We start from the raw sequence: 12,585 nt of genomic DNA, 5'->3' as shown, positions 1-12,585 counted from the left end.
GAGGTAAGATAGAATGTAGGATTGCGGATGAGCAAGGAGGTTTCAGAGTGGGTAGGGGATGTGTAGATCAAGTGTTTACATTGAAGCATATATGTGAACAGTATTTAGATAAAGGTAGGGAAGTTTTTATTGCATTCATGGATTTAGAAAAGGCATATGAGAGTGGATAGAGGAGCAATGTGGCAGATGTTGCAAGTATATGGAATAGGTGGTAAGTTATTAAATGCTGTAAAGAGTTTTTATGAGGATAGTGAGGCTCAGGTTAGGGTGTGTAGAAGAGAGGGAGACTACTTCCCGGTAAAAGTAGGTCTTAGACAGGGATGTGTAATGTCACCATGGTTGTTTAATATATTTATAGATGGGGTTGTAAAGGAAGTAAATGCTAGGGTGTTCGGGAGAGGGGTGGGATTAAATTTTGGGGAATCAAATTCAAAATGGTAATTGACAGTTACTTTTTGCTGATGATACTGTGCTTATGGGAGATTCTAAAGAAAAATTGCAAAGGTTAGTGAATGAGTTTGGGAATGTGTGTAAAGGTAGAAAGTTGAAAGTGAACATAGAAAAGAGTAAGGTGATGAGGGTGTCAAATGATTTAGATAAAGAAAAATTGGATATCAAATTGGGGAGGAGGAGTATGGAAGAAGTGAATGTTTTCAGATACTTGGGAGTTGACGTGTCGGCGGATGGATTTATGAAGGATGAGGTTAATCATAGAATTGATGAGGGAAAAAAAGGTGAGTGGTGCGTTGAGGTATATGTGGAGTCAAAAAACGTTATCTATGGAGGCAAAGAAGGGAATGTATGAAAGTATAGTAGTACCAACACTCTTATATGGGTGTGAAGCTTGGGTGGTAAATGCAGCAGCGAGGAGACGGTTGGAGGCAGTGGAGATGTCCTGTCTAAGGGCAATGTGTGGTGTAAATATTATGCAGAAAATTCGGAGTGTGGAAATTAGGAAAAGGTGTGGAGTTAATAAAAGTATTAGTCAGAGGGCAGAAGGGTTGTTGAGGTGGTTTGGTCATTTAGAGAGAATGGATCAAAGTAGAATGACATGGAAAGCATATAAATCTATAGGGGAAGGAAGGCGGGGTAGGGGTCGTCCTCGTAAGGGTTGGAGAGAGGGGGTAAAGGAGGTTTTGTGGGCAAGGGGCTTGGACTTCCAGCAAGCGTGCATGAGCGTGTTAGATAGGAGTGAATGGAGACGAATGGTACTTGGGACCTGACGATCTGTTGGAGTGTGAGCAGGGTAATATTTAGTGAAGGGATTCAGGGAAACCAGTTATTTTCATATAGTCGGACTTGAGTCCTGGAAATGGGGAGTACAATGCCTGCACTTTAAAGGAGGGGTTTGGGATATTGGCAGTTTGGAGGGATATGTTGTGTATCTTTATATGTGTATGCTTCTAAACTGTTGTATTCTGAGCACCTCTGCAAAAACAGTGATAATGTGCGAGTGTGGTGAAAGTGTTGAATGATGATGAAAGTATTTTCTTTTTGGGGATTTTCTTTCTTTTTTGGGTCACCCTGCCTCGGTGGGAGACGGCCAACTTGTTAAAAAAAAAAAATACAGAAAACAATGACAGTTAAATATACAGCACTAATAAAATGGATAAATGAACATTTAACATCACACTTGCCATTACTGAAGACTTGGCGTATGGCAGACAAGTAGGAGGCAAGAGGGAGGCAAGTTTATTATGTTTCAGTATGAAGCTATCATCATCTCTACGGCTTATTTTACTATTACAATTCATCTAATGTGACATAATAAACAATATTAATAAGATAGAAACATGATATATACTCTAGAATTCGTAAAATATGTCATTCCATATGTCACGAGTGGTGGTGATCTTGGTGGTGATCTTGTTGTGGTTGTTGGGTTTATAAGGGCCACTGAGAAAAGCCGTACATATTAGTGGTGGTGGAGGCTGTGGCAGAAGCCACCACCACTATTCACACAATGTACATAACTTACAAATAAGAGATATTTACACTTTACAAATAAAAAATATTTACACTTACCTTGCAGGAGAAGTTAGTTTAATTAGTTAGTTTGATGGAAGAGATGCTTTCAGAGGTTTAGGGTGATGGAAGATAGCAGGGCGGTGTATGTTCAGTAGCCCTATACACCTCCAACAACACTGGAGAGCTACTTTCATGTCGCTTATCTATCGCTTAACTAATTTGCTACACTGTTAACCTTTTCACTGTTTCAGTCATATATACACGTCTTATGAGGTACCGTGTTTGACGTATATATACTCATAAATTCTAGTGGCTTCAAATCAAGCAGGAGAAAGCTGGTAGGCCCACATGTGAGAGAATGGGTCTGTGTGGTCAGTATGCATCATATAAAAAAAATCCTGCAGCACGCAGTGCATAATTAGAAGAAAAAAAAAACTCCGACCATTTTTTTAATTAAAATGCTGAATTTGTGGTCTATTTTCATATAATATTTATGTTTGTATTCTCATTTTCTTGGTCTCATTTGATAGAATGGAAAGCATATTATAGAAATAGAGGTGATATTGATTGGTTTTACTATAAAAAGAACCTGGAAATGGAGCTCCAAGTAGGGGAAATGTTTGATTTTTGCCGATGTTCAAAAGTAAACAAATGATGTCATTGTCCAATAAATGTCCAACTAGCCATTCTAGTATGCAGTCATGAATGGGCTGATGTTATTTGTACAATTATTACAGTATTGCAGTAGTCTGCATAACAGTAAATCTTCTATTTTTTGTTTGAATAAAAATTCAAAATAGAAAGCAAAAGTAATATCAGAGGGGCCTGGAGACATGACTGATGAACAAAGAAAATGTTATTTTAGAGCCAGGAATGTCCGCATTGTTCATTCTGAACCTTATTTTGAAATTGTCATATTTTTTCATTTTCATGAAATTGGCCAAATTACAAATTTCTGACCACGTTATTGGGTAGTTGAAATTGGTAAATGGGCAGTTTCTTGTACACAGTCGATAGACAAAATGGAGTTCTAAAGAAATAGCTATGAGTTTGGTCAACTGGAACAATGGAATTAGCCGAAAATAGGGCTCTAAAGTGGGTGAAATCGCTGATTTGTAAATATCGCCGAGGTCACTAACTTTGCGAGAGCATAATTCCATCAGTTTTACATCAAATTTCGCTTTTTGTTTTTTTTTGGTGTCATTACAATCAGGAAAAGATTCTCTATCATTTCATAAGAAAAAATAATTTTTTTTTTGTTTTGAAATTTTGCGACACCAGGAGACACCTCAGGATTGGGGGTTGCGACAGTCAAGGGGTTAATGCTACACTTTATCGCTGGCTGGCGCTATAGCCTTTATCAATACCTGCTGCTTTAGTATCGTACGTATCGTAGAATCACGGAAGAAGCACATTCTCCCATCTCTTTTCCTCTTCCACTTTGGTACTTTGCTATAAGTTTTTTGTTGAATTCTATAGTGTTTCTTTCCTATTTTACCAAAGGGCTGGCACTATGAGCTTTCTTTGGGCCCATGGTGGCTTATTTAACCCTTTGACTGTTTTGGTCATATATATACGTCTTCCTAGGTAGTAGGTTGGTAGACAGCAACCTCCCAGAGAGGTACTAGTGTCCTCCCAAGTGAGTGTAAAACGAAAGCCTGTAATTGTTTTACATGATGGTAGGATTGCTGGTGTCCTTTTTTCTGTCTCATGAACATGCAAGATTTCAGGTATGTCTTGCTACTTCTATTTACACTTAGGTCACACTACAAATACATGTACAAGCATATATATACACATTGCATACCCTCTACCGGGTTTTCTGCTAGCCAGCCTTTTCCGCCAGTTTCTAGTTCTTGTTCTTGAGATGAAGAAAGAGATTATTTCGTATCTCTTATCTCCATATTGTGGGCAACAGTGGAACAGAATTCTTCCTCTGTAGCGTTTCTCAAGCGATCATAAGCGAAAAGGCTAGGAAGTTGCATCAGGATTTAATTAAAAAAATGCCTGCAACTAGTGATGATGTGAGTGAATTTAAGGCCAGCAAAGGTTGGTTTGAGAGATTTAAGAAGCGTAGTGGCATACATAGTGTGATAAGGCATGGTGAGGCTGCCAGTTCGGACCACAAAGCGGCTGAAAAATATGTGCAGGAATTCAAGGAGTACATAGACAGTGAAGGACTGAAACCTGAACAAGTGTTTAATTGTGATGAAACAGGCCTGTTTTGGAAGAAAATGCCAAGCAGAACCTACATTACTCAGGAGGAAAAGGCACTCCCAGGACATAAGCCTATGAAAGACAGGCTTACTCTTCTCATGTGTTCCAATGCTACTGGTGATTGCAAAGTGAAGCCTTTATTAGTGTATCACTCTGAAACTCCCAGACCATTCAGGCAAAAGAATGTCCTCAAGGAAAATTTGTGTGTGCTGTGGAGGGCAAACAGTAAGGCATCGGTCACTAGGGACTTTTTCTATGACTGGTTACACCATGCATTTGCCCCCAATGTGAAAGATTACCTAACTGAAAAGAAATTAGAACTTAAGTGCCTCCTGGTGTTAGACAATGCCCCTGGTCATCCTACAGACGTGGCAGAGCGACTTTATGGGGAGAGATCACTTTAATATCCTCAATTGTATAAACCTTATAGGTAAGGCTTGGGAGGGAGTGACTAAGAAGACCTTGAACTCTGCTTGGAAGAAACTGTGGCCAGAATGTGTAGACAAAAGGGATTTTGAAGGGTTTGAGGCTAACCCTGAGAGGATTATGCCAGTTGAGGAATCCATTGTGGCATTGGGAAAGTCCTTAGGGTTGGAGGTTAGTGGGGATGATGTGGAAGAGTTGGTGGAGGAGGACAATGAAGAACTAACCACTGATGAGCTGATAGATCAACTTCAACAGCAAGAGGCCAGACCTGAGGAAACTGGTTCGAAGGAGGGGAGAGAGAAATTGAAGAAATTGCCTACTACAAAGATTAAGGAAATCTGTGCAAAGTGGCTTGAAGTGCAAACCTTCATGGATGAAAATCACCCTCACACAGCTATTGCAAGCCATGCTGGTGACTATTACACTGACAATGTTGTGAAACACTTTAGGGAAGTCATAAAGGAACGAGAGGTACAGGCCACTATGGACAGATATGTTGTGCGAAAGAAGTCCAGTGACTCTGAAGCTGGTCCTAGTGGCATTAAAAGAAGAAGGGAAGTAACCCCAGAAAAGGACTCGACACCTCAAGTCTTAATGGAAGGGGATTCCCCTTCTAAACACTAACGCTCTCTCTCCCCTCCTCCCATCCCATCAATCATCACCAGATCTTCAATAAAAGTGTCATGTAATTGTGCATGCCTTTTTCAGTTTGTGTGTATTAAAATTAACATTTCATGTGGTAAAAATTTATTTTTTTCATACTTTTGGGTGTCTTGCACGGATTAATTTGATTTCCATTATTTCTTATGGGGAAAATTCATTCGCATACCAAACATTTCGCATAACAGCCAGCCCTCTTGCACGGATTAAGGTCGCTATGCGGGGGTCCACTGTATATACACACCCCTCTGGGTTTTCTGCTATTTTCTTTCTAGTTCTTGTTCTTGTTTATTTCCTCTTATCTCCATGGGGAAGTGGAACAGAATTCTTCCTCTGTAAGCCATGCGTGTTATAAGAAGCGACTAAAATGCCGGAAGCAAGGGGCTAGTAACCGCTTATCCTGTATAAATCACTAAATTTAAAAAGAGAAACTTTTGTTTTTCTTTTTGGGCCACCCTGCCTCGGTGGGATACGGCCAGTTTGTTGAAAGAAGAAAGATATACAGTGCAACCTCAAATATCGAACTTAATCCGTTCCAGGAGCTAGTTCTAAATTAGAAAAGTCTGAAAAGCGAAGCAATATTTCCCGTAAGAAATAATGGAAATACATTTAATCCGTTCCAGGAACCCAAAAATATTCACAAAAAAAAAAAAAAATACATTTTATAGAGATTAATTATAGTTTTACATACACACAACAAATACTATAGTGTTCAATTATGTATTAATGCATTTAAATAAACATAAAATAACATTTTTATTTACCTTTATTGAAGATTGGTGATGGCATCTGGAAGATAGGGAGGAGGAGAGAGGGAGTTGGGGTTAGTGTTTGGAAGGAGAATCCCCCTCCATGAAGATTTAAGGTAGCAAAGCCCTCTCTGGGGTTACTTCCCTTCTCTGTATTTTAATGCCACTAGGACCAGCTTGAGAGTCACTGGACCCCTGTCTCACAAAATAGCTGTTTACAGTCCTCTGTTTCTGTCTCACAAAATAACTGTCCACAGTCCTCTGTTTCTGCCTCACAAAATAACTGTCCACAGATATTTTGTGAGGCTCAACAAGTCTCACACCACTCTCATACTTCTGTATTACTTCCTTCTTCACATCTATGGTGTTTCTCGCTTTCTTTACCACAGGGGTACCACTAGAAAGTTTCTTTGGGCCTATGGTAGCTTATTTCACAGTCCCACAAGCACTAAGCACAATGAAATAATCATAAAACATTTGAATGAGAGTGCAGGTTAGTGTTTACTCAGGCAACAACAAAACCAGACTGGCTCACGGCGCCTACGTGGGGACTAGGACAGAGCGAGCTGCCGGACAGGTCTGGCACCCGGCAGTTCGAAAATAGGGGCGAGTTCGATAATAGGGACAAAGTTGGTTCGAAAAAAGCGTTCTATTTTCGAAAAGTTCGATAAGTGATACGTTCGAAATTTGAGGTTCCATTGTATGCCTTACGAGCCACCGTTTTTGACGTATACTCATAAATTCTAGCGGCTTCAAATCAAGCAGGAGAAAGCTGGTAGGCCCACATGCAAGAGAATGGGTCTATGTGGTCAGTGTGCACCACAAAAAAAAAATCCTGCAGCACACAGTGCATAATGAGAAAAAAAAACTGACCGTTTTTTTGGAATAAAACGCTGAATTTGAGGTGTATTTTCGTATAGTATTTATCATTGTATTCTCATTTTCGTGGTTTCAAGTGATAAAATGGAAAACATATTACAGAAATAGAGATGATTTTGATTAGTTTCACGATGAAAATGACCTTGAAATTGAGCTAAAAAAAAGCGGAAATTTTAAATTTTTACCAATGTTCAGGAGTAAGCAAATCACACCACATGTCCAATACACGTCAACTGGGGAGTCTAATATTCTTTCACTAGTGCACTGATATTATTTATACCATTTTTACAATAATGCAGTAGTCTGCATAACAGAAAATTTTGTATTTTTTGTATGAATAAAAAATCAAAATAGAAAGCAATAGTAATATAGGAGGGGCCTAGAGACATGACTAATGAACACAGGATATGTTATTTTAGTGCCAAGAATGTCTACATTGTTTATTCTGGACCCTATTTTGAAATTGGCATCTTTTTTAATTTGCATGAAATTGGCCAAATTGCCAATTTCTGACCACTTTATTGGGTAGTTCAAATCGGTAAAGGTGCGGTTTCTTGTACTCAACTGATAGAAAAAATGGAGTTCTAAAGAAATAGGTATGAGTTTGGTCAACTGGAACAATGGAATTGGCCAAAAACAGGGCTCAAAGTTGGCGAAATCGCTGATGCATACATGTTGCCGAGACCGCTAACTTCGCCGGAGCGTAATTCCATGAGTTTTCGACCAAATTTCATACTTTTGGTGTCATTACCATCGGGAAAAGATTCCCTATCATTTCATAAGAAAAAATAATTTTTTTGTTTACAAAAATTTTGTGACAGAATGACAGTTTCAGATAGGGGCTTGCGACAGTCAAAGGGTTAATTACGAAAAACGAGGGTCCGCTGTAATTGGATTTACATTATTTCTTATGGGGAAAATGAATTCGGATATCGTCAAATTCGGCTTTAGTCACACTCTCTGGAACATTTTTCCTTTGCAAACCTTTTATCCAGTCCCTAACTAGGTTGTTAAATAAGAATTTACTGTATGAAAGTATACATAGGAAAAACAGATTATTTGTAAGAAATTAACATAAAAGTATTTTGAGAACTGATTTCAAAGCTGTATAAAGCTATTTATTTACAAAGGTTTAGAAAAGTATTAAAAGCAGAGGATAACTAGTTTCTGAAAAAGTTAATGAAAAAACAATCTTAGCTTGATAAAATAAATAATCAATACTATACTTTAACTTGTACAGTTGTAATTTCCATCTATGTTTCTAAATACAACATGTTTTATTCTAAGAACAGGGATCAATAAAACTGATCACGTGTCAAAATATCACAATTCACGAGAAATGAACATAATTTGTTCTCAATGTATACATGCCAGTACATTCAAAAAGTAAAAGGTGGCCCATGTCTAGTGGTGGGCTCCCCATGAATCGGGCATTTTATTGCATTAGTGCATTATGGAGAAGTTTCATAGCAATATCAAGTGAAGTGACATTTATGTTAACAATACATGAGATACTTACCTAACTCCTGACAAAAGTTGTATCTTGAACGTCTTGCTGCGCTGCAAGCAAGAGATAAAGCGGACAGTCCACTTGTCTCTGGGTCATCATCAACTTGAAGAACTAAAAAAAAAAAAAAAAATTAAAACTATATAGTACATCGAATTTATTCTACAAGAGGCACTTTCTGACACTGTCCTAGACTGGAACGTCAGTTCTCAAGTTATATCAAAATTAAAAATATAGCCTCTCCTCAGTTAGCAGCGTACTCGTTTACTGACGACTCGAACTTATGACTGCTTCTCTGACCAATATGCATACCTAAATAACATTTTTTAAGAGCTGATTTCTTCTATTCTGTTTATTACAATGTACAGAAGACTACTGTATAAACATTTAAAAATATACCAGAAATGTTATAAATGGTGCAAAGGTGACATTAAAACATCAAAGATGGTCGACACAAACCCACTACCATTATAGGATGCTCCTCACTTGGCGACAAATTCGTTTACAGACATGGTCTTCGGAATGGAACTCTGTCGTTAAATGAGGAGAGACTGTACTGATTTTTTAACAGTTTTATTAAGCTAATATTACTAACTTCAAAAAATTATTTGTCAATATAAGCCAGATTTTTAAATTCACTCAGCCAGTTACTTTGAGGATGTATAATAAAATACAACTTTAATACTGTTTCTTGAAAATGCAAATTATTGCTCCTCTTCCTGCAAGGCAGGAAAAGGTACAGGTATAGTACTGTATAATGAGGTAACTGCATCATGTGAGAGGGTAGTTTTTTTAACACATCAGCTGTCACCCACTGAGGCAGGGTGACCCAAAAAGCACACACTTTCACCATCATTCACACATAATCACTGCCTTTGCAGAGGTGCCCAGATATTGTACTGCTGAAGGGATTCAGGGAAACCGGTTAGCCGGTCTTGAGTTCTGGAGGTGAGAAGCACAATGCTTGCACTTTTTTAAAGGAAAGATTTGGGACATTTGCTGTTTGGAGTGACATCTGAACTGTTGTATCCGAGTACCTTTGCAAAGACAGTGATTATGTGTGAATGATGTAGAGTGGTGAAATGGTAAAGGTGCTTCTTTCTATTTTGGGTCACCCTGCTTTGGTGGGAGATGGCCGACACGTTAAAAAAAAAAAAAATTGTATTGTAGAATATCAACTGGTAAATAATTCCAAAAAGGCATGTTATTATTAGTATATATTTTGGAAACTACTCAGATAATTGACACTTAAGATAATGGCACAATTGTTCCATTATATGGAACTACATATTAAACCAAAAAACAACAACTTTCTGTGTTGGCTATGATGAACACCTAGGAATAACAACTTCCATGTAAATACCATTATTAACCAGACCATTGCACTGTCTGAAAAAAAAAGTCTCAGTTTATTAACTTCCTCTTGTCATTATCTGGCATGTTTTAGCTTATGACGTGGTCTCAGTGTGGCCTCTGGATGTACACCTACCATCCGACTTACGACCTGCTCGGCTTACGACCACGCGACTTACGACCGTGTTTTTTATGCCAAATTTCTGGGAAATAAACAACTATTTGTGTTGTACAATGTTTATCCTAAACCTTACAGTATAAAATACAGTACTAACAACATAAAAAGTAAAGTAAAACATGAAATACCAAAGTAAAACAATAAAATAAAGTCATTACAAAAATGTTTTGTTGATATTCAGTAGTAAAGTTCGACTTACGACCATTTCGACTTACGACTGGTTTCTCGGAACTGAACTCGGTCGTAAGTTGGATGGTAGGTGTAATTCTTAACCTGAGTATGTACAACTGGCATGGGATGGTGGTACTCTCCATGGCACATCAAATCCAACATACAATAGTTTTCCTACTTCAAAATGTAGTATTCCATACAGTTATGTTAAACCACAAGGAAAGATATCACCAGCACCACTGTCATGGTGAAGCAGCTGTAAACAGGAGAGCAGGGAAACTCAAAGCACTAACATTTAAATGAGAATCTTGCTCATCTGTTGAGCTATGCAATCAAAATGGCCAAAGGGAAAGTAAGAGTTACCAAGCCACTAATATCAAGACTTAAAGATTAATTTGTTTACACTTTTTTTTTTTTCAACAAGTTGGCCGTCTCCCACCAAGGAAGGGTGACCCAAAAAAGAAAGAAAATCCCCAAAAAGAAAATACTTTCATCATCATTCAACACTTTCACCACACTCGCACATTATCACTGTTTTTGCAGAGGTGCTCAGAATACAACTGTTCAGGAGTATATACATATAAAGATACACAACATATCCCTCCAAACTGCCAATATCCCAAACCCCTCCTTTAAAGTGCAGGCATTGTACTTCCCATTTCCAGGACTCAAGTCCGACTATATGAAAATAACCGGTTTCCCTGAATCCCTTCACTAAATATTACCCTGCTCACACTCCAACAGATCGTCAGGTCCCAAGTACCATTCGTCTCCATTCACTCCTATCTAACAAGCTCATGCACGCTTGCTGGAAGTCCAAGCCCCTTGCCCACAAAACCTCCTTTACCCCCTCTCTCCAACCCTTTCGAGGATGACCCCTACCCCGTCTTCCTTCCTCTATAGATTTATATGCTTTCCATGTCATTCTACTTTGATCCATTCTCTCTAAATGACCAAACCACCTCAACAACCCCTTTTCTGCTCTCTGACTAATACTTTTATTAACTCCACACCTTTTCCTAATTTCCACACTCCGAATTTTCTGCATAATATTTACACCACATATTGCCCTTAAACCGAACATCTCCACTGCCTCCAACCGTCTCCTGGCTGCTGCATTTACCACCCAAGCTTCACACCCATATAAGAGTGTTGGTACTACTATACTTTCATACATTCCATTCTTTGCCTCCATAAATAATGTTTTTTGACTCCACATATACCTCAATGCACCACTCACCTTTTTTCCCTCATCAATTCTATGATTAACCTCATCCTTCATAAATCCATCCGCCGACACATCAACTCCCAAGTATCTGAAAACATTCACTTGTTCCATACTCCTCCTCCCCAATTTGATATCCAATTTTTCTTTATCTAAATCATTTGATACCCTCATCACCTTACTCTTTTCTATGTTCACTTTCAACTTTCTACCTTTACACACATTCCCAAACTCATCCACTAACCTTTGCAATTTTTCTTTAGAATCTCCCATATGCACAGTATCATCAGCAAAAAGTAACTGTGTCAATTCCCATTTTGAATTTGATTCCCCATAATTTAATCCCACCCCTCTCCCGAACACCCTAGCATTTACTTCTTTTACAACCCCATCTATAAATATATTAAACAACCATGGTGACATTACACATCCCTGTCTAAGACCTACTTTTACCGGGAAGTAGTCTCCCTCTCTTCTACACACCCTAACCTGAGCCTCACTATCCTCATAAAAACTCTTTACAGCATTTAATAACTTACCACCTATTCCATATACTTGCAACATCTGTCACATTGCTCCTCTATCCACTCTATCATATGCCTTTTCTAAATCCATAAATTCAATAAAAACTTTCCTACCTTTATCTAAATACTGTTCACATATATGCTTCAATGTAAACACTTTATTTACACATCCCCTACCCACTCTGAAACCTCCTTGCTCATCCGCAATCCTACATTCTGGTTACCTCTAATTCTTTCAATTATAACCCCACCGTACACTTTTCCTGGTATACTCAGTAAACTTATTCCTCTATAATTTTTACAGTCTCTTTTTGTCCCCTTTCCCTTTATATAAAGGGACTATACATGCTCTCCACCAATCCCTAGGTACCTTCCCCTCTTTCATACATTTATAAAACAAAAGTACCAACCACTCCAACACTATATCCCCCCTGCTTTTAATATTTCTGTCATGATCCCATCAGTTCCAGCTGCTTTACCCCCTTTCATTCTACGTAATGCCTCACGTACCTCCACCACACTTACATTCTGCTCTTCTTCACTCCTAAAAGATGGTATACCTCCCTGGCCAGTGCATGAAATTACCGCCTCCCTTTCTTCCTTAACATTTAAAAGTTCCTCAAAATATTCTCGCCATCTACCTCATTTATCGTCATTAATCCGTTTCTGGAAGTGCAACAATTAATCCGTTCCTAACACCCAGAAGCATTAAAACAAAATTTTTTTTT

At 38.4% G+C, this 12,585-nt stretch overlaps 1 long non-coding RNA gene across 1 annotated transcript in view; it reads right to left on the bottom strand.

The window, feature by feature from the left end:
• Positions 1–8,542, bottom strand: part of LOC138853759 (uncharacterized) — a 29,947-nt gene extending 21,405 nt beyond the window's left edge. Inside the window, exon 1 of the long non-coding RNA XR_011392912.1 lies at positions 8,419–8,542. This is a non-coding gene — a long non-coding RNA (uncharacterized lncRNA). The remainder of the gene's footprint in view (positions 1–8,418) is intronic.
• Positions 8,543–12,585: the final 4,043 nt, after the last annotated feature.

This window comes from Cherax quadricarinatus, chromosome 3 (assembly GCF_038502225.1).
Source record: "Cherax quadricarinatus isolate ZL_2023a chromosome 3, ASM3850222v1, whole genome shotgun sequence".
Classification (NCBI taxonomy): Eukaryota; Metazoa; Arthropoda; class Malacostraca; order Decapoda; family Parastacidae; genus Cherax; species Cherax quadricarinatus.
The sequence above is the reverse complement of the archived record's forward strand: the minus strand, read 5'-3'. Positions and strand labels throughout refer to the sequence as shown.